This window comes from Heterodontus francisci, chromosome 35 (genome assembly GCF_036365525.1).
Source record: "Heterodontus francisci isolate sHetFra1 chromosome 35, sHetFra1.hap1, whole genome shotgun sequence".
NCBI lineage: Eukaryota > Metazoa > Chordata > Chondrichthyes > Heterodontiformes > Heterodontidae > Heterodontus > Heterodontus francisci.
In genome coordinates, this window is record NC_090405.1 from 16,644,095 (window position 1) to 16,654,815 (window position 10,721).

At 41.9% G+C, this 10,721-nt stretch overlaps 1 non-coding gene across 1 annotated transcript; it reads left to right on the top strand.

Moving 5' to 3' along the window:
• Nucleotides 1–9,665: 9,665 nt before the first annotated feature.
• Nucleotides 9,666–9,738, top strand: trnaf-gaa (transfer RNA phenylalanine (anticodon GAA)). The gene has a single exon. It is a non-coding gene; the product is annotated as a tRNA-Phe (tRNA).
• Nucleotides 9,739–10,721: the final 983 nt, after the last annotated feature.

The window sequence follows — 10,721 nt, forward strand, 5'->3', positions numbered from 1 at the left end:
CATGTGGACCCATGGGAGGATTTGAATGCCACCCCTGCGTTGGAGTTGCATCCATCCAATAAGAGACCGAGTAGAAGTGACAGTTCTGTCAGTCGAACATGAGACTTTTAATGACAGGGTTATGAGTTTGAGTGCCATTCTGTTTTTCCCTTTTTTAAGGCTTCATGAGCAGAGAGTACAGGGAGTGTTTGAAATGAGCAAGTCTCGCTTTGATTCAGGACTCTTACCTCTCAGCAGCATCTCACTATGAAAGATTGAATTTGATCTCATTTCATTCTCAGCTCGGGGTCTGTGCGGCTCAGTGGCACTTCTGGCTGTCTCCCGCTTCACAATCCATCAGTACTGAGAAAGCAATGGGGAATATTACTCACATGTTGTGTTCTTTAATTTTTTGGAAAACTTGAATGTATGTATTTTCTTCCAAAACAAGGACACCAAGCCACTGTTAATGTAGGGCTGAAAAACTCAGTTGGGGGAGCGTTAGACTGAAGATCTAAAGGTCCCTGATTCAATTCCGGGTTTCAGCAATTTTGCTTCCTTATGCGTCCCTTGCCTTGGTTCTGATTTTCTGGTTGCACAATTTACTTTGAGATTATTTCCCAAGCACCAGTGGATTGAATTTGAGAAACAACACAGAGTCATTTACAACATAGAAGGTGGTCGTTTGGCCTATCACGTCCATGCTGGCTCTCCCCGGAGCAATCTAGTCAGTTCTACTCACCAGCTCGATCCCTTTCCTCCTGCAAGTTTCTTTCCTTCAAGTATCCATCCAATTTCCTTTTCAAATCATTGATTGTCTCTGCTTCCACCACACTCGTGGGCCAAGTCATTACTAACCACAGCATAAAAAATTCCACCTCATCAAGGATGGGAAATACTTACATCTTCTATATTTGCTTATTCTCTATTTCTATGAGAATAGACTGGCAGTCAACATGAAAGGAAACCCAAAAATCTTCGAGCAGCATGTAAATGATAAGTGGGTAGTAAGAGGTTGAGTCGGGCCTATTAGGGACAAAAAGGATAATATAAGCTTAGAGGTGCAGGGCAATGTTAATCTACTTAATGAGTACTTTGCATCAGTGATCACTAAGGAAGTGGAATTTGACAAAATATCAGTCGAAGTGAAGAGAGTAGAGACAATGGAGAGAGTACAAATTAGGAGAGGGAGGTACTAAAAAGGCTGGCTGTGCTCAGGGAAGATAAATCACCTGGTCCGGATGGCTCACATCCCAGGTTGCGAAAGGAAATGCGGATGCAGATAATGGAAGGGCTTGCTATAATCTTCCAATCTTCCCTGGATACGGGGGAGGTGCCAGAGGATTAAACAGTGGCAAATGCGACACCCTTATTCAAGAAAGGGTGTAAGGACAGTCCGGGTAACTACAGGCTAGTTAGATTAACAGCAGCGGTGGGTAAGGTTTTAGAAAGAATAATCAGGGTAAAAAATCAACAGTCACTTGGAGAGGTTCGAGTTAATTAAGGAGAGTGAGCATGGATTTATAAATGGGAGTTCATGCTTGACTAATCTAACTGCATTTTCTGATGAACTAACAGAGCAGGTTGATGAAGGGAATGCAGTGGATGTTGTTTATATGGATTTTAAGGAAGCGTTTGACAAGGTACCACATAAAAGGGCGGTTAACAAAATTGAGGTTCGTGGTATAGGAGGGTCAGTGTCCAATTGGATAGAAAATTGGTTTAAGGACAGAAAACAGCGAGTCTTATTAAATGGTTCTTTGTCAGACTGGAGGATAGTCGACAGTGGTGTTCCCCAAGGGTCAGTGCTAGAACCACTGCTTTTTTTGCTAAAGGTAATTGACTTGGATCTTGGAATACAGAGTAGAATCTCAAAATATGCCAATGACACCAAACTTGGAGGAGTGGCAAACAGTGAGGATGATATGAACTGCCTGCAACAGGACAGTGATAGGCTAGCAGAATGGGCAGACAGGTGGCAGATGGAATTTAATAGTGACAAGTGTGAGGTGATGTATTTTGGCATAAGGAATAGGGAGAGGCAATATATACTTAATGGCACAGTTCTAAAGAGTGTACTGGAATAGAGGGACTTGGGGTTCATGTGCATCAATCTTTGAAGGTGGGAAGACATATTGCGAGAGTGGTTTGCAAAGCATATGGGATCTTGGGCTTTATAAATAGAGGCATTGAGTACAAAAGCAGGGAAGTTATGCTGAACCATTATAAAACTCTGGTTAGGCCCCAATTGGAGTGTTGCTTTCAGTTCTGCTCAGCAGACTTTAGAAAGAATGTGAGGGTCCTTGAGAGGACGCAGAGGCGATTTACCAGAATGGATCCAGGGATGGGGGATTTTAGTTACAAGGTTAGGTTGGAAAAGCTAGGATTATTCTGCCTATATCAAAGGAGATTGAGTGGAGAATTGATAGAGGTGTATAACACCTCTAGAGAACAGGCCATCCTGGACTGGGTATTGTGTAATGAGAAAGGATTAGTTAACAATCTTGTTGTGTGGGGTCCCTTGGGGAAGTGCGCCCATAATATGATAAACTTCTTCATTAAGATGGAGAGTGAGAGAGTTGATTCCGAGACTCGGGTCTTGAATCTAAACAAAGGAAACTATGAAGGTATGAGGCGGGAGTTGGCTATGTTAGATTGGGGAACGTTACTTAAAGGGTTGACAGTGGATAGGCAATGGCTAGAATTTAAAGAGCGCATGGATGAATTACAACAATTGTACATTCCTGTCTGTGCAAATGTAAAACAGGAAGGGTGGCTCAACTGTGGCTTACAAAAGAAATTAAGGGAAGTATTAGATCCAAGGAGGAGAAATATAAAATGGCCAGAACAAGCAGCAAACCTGAAGATTGTGAGCAGTTTGGAATTTAGCAGAGGAGGACAAAGGGATTGATTAACAAGTGGAAATAAGCTTGCAGAGAACATCAAAATTGACTGTAAAAGCTTCTATAGATATGTGAAGAGAAAAAGAGTAGTGAAGACAAATGTGGGTCCCTTCCAGTCAGAAACGGGGGAATTTATAATGGGGAACCAAGAAATGACAGACCAATTAAATACATACTTTGGATCTGTCTTCACAAAGGAGGATACACATTATCTCCCAGAAATGTTGGGGAACATAGGGTCTAGTGAGAAGGAGGAACTGTATGAAATCAGTATTAGTTGGGAATGTTTGGGAAATTGATGGGATTGAAGGCCGATAAATCCCCAGGGCCTGATAATCTACATCCCAAAGTACTTAAGGAAGTGGCCCTTGAAATAGCAGATGCATTTCTGGTCTTTTTTCAAAATTCTATAGACTCTGGAACAGTTCCAATGGATTGGACGGTAGTTAATGTAACTCCACTATTTAAAAAAAGAGGCAGAAAGAAAACAGCGAATTATATACTGGTTAGCCTGACATCAGTCGTGGGGAAAATGCTGGAGTCCATTATAAAAGATGTAATAGCAGAGTGCAATAATAACTCGTCTCCACTCCTAGTATTTCTAAATCCCACACATTCACTATAATGTGAACAATTATTTCCTGATGTGTCTCTCTCAGATTTGTAAACTTCACTGTATTGGAGTGAGGTGACATCTACTGGCGGGAAGCAAGAAATGCAATCAAGCAGCAGAAACTCCACAGTCTGTCAGGGTTAAATAAACATTGCAATGGGAGGAGACAGCGAAGTGGTTTGATTGGGTAGATGGAGACATGATTCCACTTGTGGTGGTGTCTGAAGCAAAGGCCAGAAATACAAAATTCTCATTAATAAAAGAAATGAGGAATTCATGAAAAATGTATTAACGTAGTGAATGGTTAGAATGTGGATAGAATAGAAAGTGAGATTGGATGGACAGAAGCAGTCTGAAAGGATGGCTGAAACAAAAGGTGAGTGCCCAGAAACGTTAACTGTGTTTCTCACAGCACAGATGCTGCCAGAGCTGCTGAACATTTCCAGCACTTTCTGTTTTTATTTCAGCATTTGCAGGATGTTGCTTTGATCTGAAAAAAAATGGATGATTGGCTGGGGGGTTCCAGTGAAATTCCACAGCAGCTAATAAAGCCGGATCTATCAGTGGCTCGTTGGTCTAGGGGTATGATTCTCGCTTAGGGAGTATGATTAATTAACATTGGAGAGATACTGGGTTCAAATCCCGGACGAGCCCTTGTCTGCTGGCATTTTTAGATTAAGGTGATCTATTGGTTTCAGCCTTGCAGAAGGTGGAATTGACTTCCATGCGGAGCTGGCTTGAGGACCAGACAACTGGATTCAAAGAGCTTGTCGACAAAATAGCAATTAACTAAATGTACAGATAGCCAAGTGGGAATATGAAGTTGTTGCTGTAATTGTGACCTGACTCCAAAAACATCTGGACTGGAATGGAATGGAATTCTTCAGCGTTTCTGTTGTTTGGCTTGCATTGACTCATCGATTTTCTTGTTTTTCACTTTGTCGATGCCTTTGAATAATTGTGAATCCTTCTTCAGGGTGTCTTCTTTCACCAGGTAGTTCTGACCTCCGATGATGTTGATTGTAATCAGCTTCAATTCGCTAATAGTTTTGGAAGTGAGCAGATTTCCTTTGCTTGAGTCTACAACATGGAACTCAGTCTGACATGTGGACCCATGGGAGGATTTGAATGCCATCCCTGCGTTGGAGTTGCATCCATCCAATAAGAGACCGAGTAGAAGTGACAGTTCTGTCAGTCGAATATGAGACTTTTAATGGCAGGGTTGTGAGTTTGACTGCCATTCTGTTTTTCCCTTTTTTAAGGCTTCATGAGCAGAGAGTACAGGGAGTGTTTGAAATGAGCAAGTCTCGCTTTGATTCAGGACTCTTACCTCTCAGCAGCATCTCACTATGAAAGATTGAATTTGATCTCATTTCATTCTCAGCTCGGGGTCTGTGCGGCTCAGTGGCACTTCAGGCTGTCTCCCGCTTCACAATCCATCAGTACTGAGAAAGCAATGGGGAATATTACTCACATGTTGTGTTCTTTAATTTTTTGGAAAACTTGAATGTATGTATTTTCTTCCAAAACAAGGACACCAATCCATTGTTAATGTAGAGCTGAAATAGCTCAGTTGGGAGAGCGTTAGACTGAAGATCTAAAGGTCCCGGGTTTCAGCAATTTTGCTTCCTTATGTGTCCCTTGCCTTGGTTCTGATTTTCCAGTTGCACAATTTACTTTGAGATTATTTACCAAGCACCAGTGGATTGAATTTGAGAAACAACACAGTGTCATTTACAACATAGAAGGTGGTCATTTGGCCTATCACGTCCATGCTGGCTGTCCCCGGAGCAATCTAGTCAGTTCCACTCACCAGCTCGATCCCTTTCCTCCTGCAAGTTTCTTTCCTTCAAGTATCCATCCAATTTCCTTTTCAAATCATTGATTGTCTCTGCTTCCACCACGCTCGTGGGCCAAGACATTACCACCCACAGCATAAAAAATTCCACCTCATCAAGGATGGGAAATACTTACATCTTCTATATTTGCTTATTCTCTATTTCTATGAGAATAGACTGGCAGTCAACATGAAAGGAAACCCAAAAATCTTCGAGCAGCATGTAAATGATAAGTGGGTAGTAAGAGGTTGAGTCGGGCCTATTAGGGACAAAAAGGATAATATAAGCTTAGAGGTGCAGGGCAATGTTAATCTACTTAATGAGTACTTTGCATCAGTGATCACTAAGGAAGTGGAATTTGACAAAATATCAATTGAAGTGAAGAAAGTAGAGGCAATGGAGAGAGTACAAATTAGGAGAGGGAGGTACTAAAAAGACTGGCTGTGCTTAGGGAAGATAAATCACCTGGTCCGGATGGCTCACATCCCAGGTTGCGAAAGGAAATGCGGATGCAGATAACGGAAGGGCTTGCTATAATCTTCCAATCTTCCCTGGATACGGGGGTGGTGCCAGAGGATTAAACAGTGGCAAATGCGACACCCTTATTCAAGAAAGGGTGTAAGGACAGTCCGGGTAACTACAGGCTAGTTAGATTAACAGCAGCGGTGGGTAAGGTTTTAGAAAGAATAATCAGGGTAAAAAATCAACAGTCACTTGGAGAGGTTCGAGTTAATTAAGGAGAGTGAGCATGGATTTATAAATGGGAGTTCATGCTTGACTAATCTAACTGCATTTTTTGATGAACTAACAGAGCAGGTTGATGAAGGGAATGCAGTGGATGTTGTTTATATGGATTTTAAGGAAGCGTTTGACAAGGTACCACATAAAAGGGCGGTTAACAAAATTGAGGTTCGTGGTATAGGAGGGTCAGTGTCCAATTGGATAGAAAATTGGTTTAAGGACAGAAAACAGCGAGTCTTATTAAATGGTTCTTTGTCAGACTGGAGGATAGTCGACAGTGGTGTTCCCCAAGGGTCAGTGCTAGAACCACTGCTTTTTTTGCTCAAGGTAATTGACTTGGATCTTGGAATACAGAGTAGAATCTCAAAATATGCCGATGACACCAAACTTGGAGGAGCGGCAAACAGTGAGGATGATATGAACTGCCTGCAACAGGACAGTGATAGGCTAGCAGAATGGGCAGACAGGTGGCAGATGGAATTTAATAGTGACAAGTGTGAGGTGATGTATTTTGGCATAAGGAATAGGGAGAGGCAATATATACTTAATGGCACAGTTCTAAAGAGTGTGCTGGAATAGAGGGACTTGGGGTTCATGTGCATCAATCTTTGAAGGTGGCAAGTCATATTGCGAGAGTGGTTCGCAAAGCATATGGGATCTTGGGCATTATAAATAGAGGCATTGAGTACAAAAGCAGGGAAGTTATGCTGAACCATTATAAAACTCTGGTTAGGCCCCAATTGGAGTGTTGCTTCCAGTTCTGCTCAGCAGTCTTTAGAAAGAATGTGAGGGTCCTTGAGCGGACGCAGAGGCGATTTACCAGAATGGATCCAGGGATGGGGGATTTTAGTTACAAGGTTAGGTTGGAAAAGCTAGGATTATTCTGCCTATATCAAAGGAGATTAGTGGAGAATTGATAGAGGTGTATAACACCTCTAGAGAACAGGCCATCCTGGACTGGGTATTGTGTAATGAGAAAGGATTAGTTAACAATCTTGTTGTGTGGGGTCCCTTGGGGAAGTGCGCCCATAATATGATAAAATTCTTCATTAAGATGGATTGTGAGAGAGTTGATTCCGAGACTCGGGTCCTGAATCTAAATAAAGGAAACTATGAAGGTATGAGGCGGGAGTTGGCTATGATAGATTGGGGAACGTTACTTAAAGGGTTGACAGTGGATAGGCAATGGCTAGCATTTAAAGAGCGCACGGATGAATTACAACAATTGTTCATTCCTGTCTCTGCAAAAGTAAAACAGGAAGGGTGGCTCAACTGTGGTTTACAAAAGAAATTAAGGAAAGTATTAGATCCAAGGAGGAGAAATATAAAATGGTCAGAACAAGCAGCAAACCTGAAGATTGTGAGCAGTTTGGAATTTAGCAGAGGAGGACAAAAGGATTGATTAAGAAGGGGGAAATAGAGTATGAGAGTAAGCTAGAAAAGAACATAAAAACTGACTGTAAAAGCTTCTATAGATATGTGTAGAGAAAAAGATTAGTGAAGACAAATGTGGGCCCCTTACAGTCAGAAACGGGGGAATTTATAATGGGGAACAAAGAAATGGCAGACCAATTAAATACATACTTTGGATCTGTCTTCACAAAGGAGGATACAAATTATCTCCCAGAAATGTTGGGGAACATAGGGTCTAGTGAGAAGGAGGAACTGTATGAAATCAGTATTAGTAGGGAATGTTTGGGAAATTGATGGGATTGAAGGCCGATAAATCCCCAGGGCCTGATAATCTACATCCCAGAGTAATTAAGGAAGTGGCCATTGAAATAGCAGATGCATTTCCGGTCTTTTTTCAAAATTCTATCGACTCTGGAACAGTTCCAATGGATTGGACGGTAGTTAATGTAACTCCGCTATTTAAAAAAAGAGGCAGAAAGAAAACAGCGAACTATATACCGGTTAGCCTGACATCAGTCGTGGGGAAAATGCTGGAGTCCATTATAAAAGATGTAATAGCAGAGTGCAATAATAACTCGTCTCCACTCCTAGTATTTCTAAATCCCACACATTCACTATAATGTGAACAATTATTTCCTGTTGTGTCTCTCTCAGATTTGTAAACTTCACTGTATTGGAGTGAGGTGACATCTACTGGCGGGAAGCAAGAACTGCAATCAAGCAGCAGAAACTCCACAGTCTGTCAGGGCTAAAGAAACATTGCAATGTGAGGATACAGCGAAGTGGTTTGATTGGGTAGATGGAGAGATGATTCCACTTGTGGTGGTGTCTGAAGCAAAGGCTAGAAATACAAAATTGTCATTAATAAAAGAAATGAGGAATTCATGAAAAATGTAGTAACGTAGTGAATGGTTAGAATGTGGATAGAATAGAAAGTGAGATTGGATGGACAGAAGCAGTCTGAAAGGATGGCTGAAACAAAAGGTGAGTGCCCTGAAACATTAACTGTGTTTCTCACAGCACAGATGCTGCCAGAGCTGCTGAACATTTCCAGCACTTTCTGTTTTGATTTCAGCATTTGCAGGATGTTGCTTTGATCTGAAAAAAAATGGATGATTGGCTGGGGGGTTCCAGTGAAATTCCACAGCAGCTAATAAAGCTTGACCTGTCAGTGGCTCGTTGGTCTAGGGGTATGATTCTCGCTTAGGAAGTATGGTTAATTAACATGCGAGAGATCCCGCGTTCAAATCCCGGACGAGCCCTGGTCTGCTGGCATCTTTAGATTAAGGTTATCTATTGGTTTCAGCCTTGCAGAAGGTGGAATTAACTTCCATACGGAGCTGGCTTGAGGACCAGACAACTAGATTCAAAGAGCTTGTCGACAAAATTGCAATTAACTAAATGTACAGATAGCCAAGTGGGAATATAAAGTTGTTGCTGTAATTGTGACCTGACTCCAAAAACAACAGGACTGGGTTCTGGACTGGAATGGAATGGAATTCTTCAGTGTTTCTGTTGTTTGGCTTGCATTGACTCATCGATTTTCTTGTTTTTCACTTTGTCGATGCCTTTGAATAATTGTGGATCCTTCTTCAGGGTGTCTCCTTTCACCAGGTAGTTCTGACCTCCGATGATGTTGATTGTAATCAGCTTCAATTCGCTGATAGTTTTGGAAGTGAGCAGATTTCCTTTGCTTGAGTCTACAACATGGAACTCAGTCTGACATGTGGACCCATGGGAGGATTTGAATGTCATCCCTGCGTTGGAGTTGCATCCATCCAATAAGAGACCGAGTAGAAGTGACAGTTCTGTCAGTCGAATATGAGACTTTTAATGGCAGGGTTGTGAGTTTGAGTGCCATTCTGTTTTTCCCTTTTTTAAGGCTTCATGAGCAGAGAGTACAGGGAGTGTTTGAAATAAGCAAGTCTCGCTTTGATTCAGGACTCTTACCTCTCAGCAGCATCTCACTATGAAAGATTGAATTTGATCTCATTTCATTCTCAGCTCGGGGTCTGTGCGGCTCAGTGGCACTTCTGGCTGTCTCCCGCTTCACAATCCATCAGTACTGAGAAAGCAATGGGGTATATTACTCACATGTTCTGTTCTTTAATTTTTTGGAAAACTTGAATGTATGTATTTTCTTCCAAAACAAGGACACCAAGCCACTGTTAATGTCGGGCTGAAATAGCTCAGTTGGGAGAGCGTTAGACTGAAGATCTAAAGGTCCCTGGTTTAATCCCGGGTTTCAGCAATTTCGCTTCCTTATGTGTCCCTTGTCTTGGTTCTGATTTTCCAGTTGCACAATTTACTTTGAGATTATTTACCAAGCACCAGTGGATTGAATTTGAGAAACAACACAGAATCATTTACAACATAGAAGGTGGTCATTTGGCCTATCACGTCCATGCTGGCTCTCCCCGGAGCAATCTAGTCAGTTCCACTCACCAGCTCGATCCCTTTCCTCCTGCAAGTTTCTTTCCTTCAAGTATCCATCCAATTTCCTTTTCAAATCATTGATTGTCTCTGCTTCCACCACACTCGTGGGCCAAGACATTACCACCCACAACATAAAAAATTCCACCTCATCAAGGATGGGAAATACTTACATCTTCTATATTTGCTTATTCTCTATTTCTATGAGAATAGACTGGCAGTCAACATGAAAGGAAACCCAAAAATCTTCGAGCAGCATGTAAATGATAAGTGGGTAGTAAGAGGTTGAGTCGGGCCTATTAGGGACAAAAAGGATAATATAAGCTTAGAGGTGCAGGGCAATGTTAATCTACTTAATGAGTACTTTGCATCAGTGATCACTAAGGAAGTGGAATTTGACAAAATATCAGTCGAAATGAAGAGAGTAGAGGCAATGGAGAGAGTACAAATTAGGAGAGGGAGGTACTAAAAAGGCTGGCTGTGCTTAGGGAAGATAAATCACCTGGTCCGGATGGCTCACATCCCAGGTTGCGAAAGGAAATGCGGATGCAGATAACGGAAGGGCTTTCTATAATCTTCCAATCTTCCCTGGATACGGGGGAGGTGCCAGAGGATTAAACAGTGGCAAATGCGACACCCTTATTCAAGAAAGGGTGTAAGGACAGTCCGGGTAACTACAGGCTAGTTAGATTAACAGCAGCGGTGGGTAAGGTTTTAGAAAGAATAATCAGGGTAAAAAATCAACAGTCACTTGGAGAGGTTCGAGTTAATTAAGGAGAGTGAGCATGGATTTATAAAAGG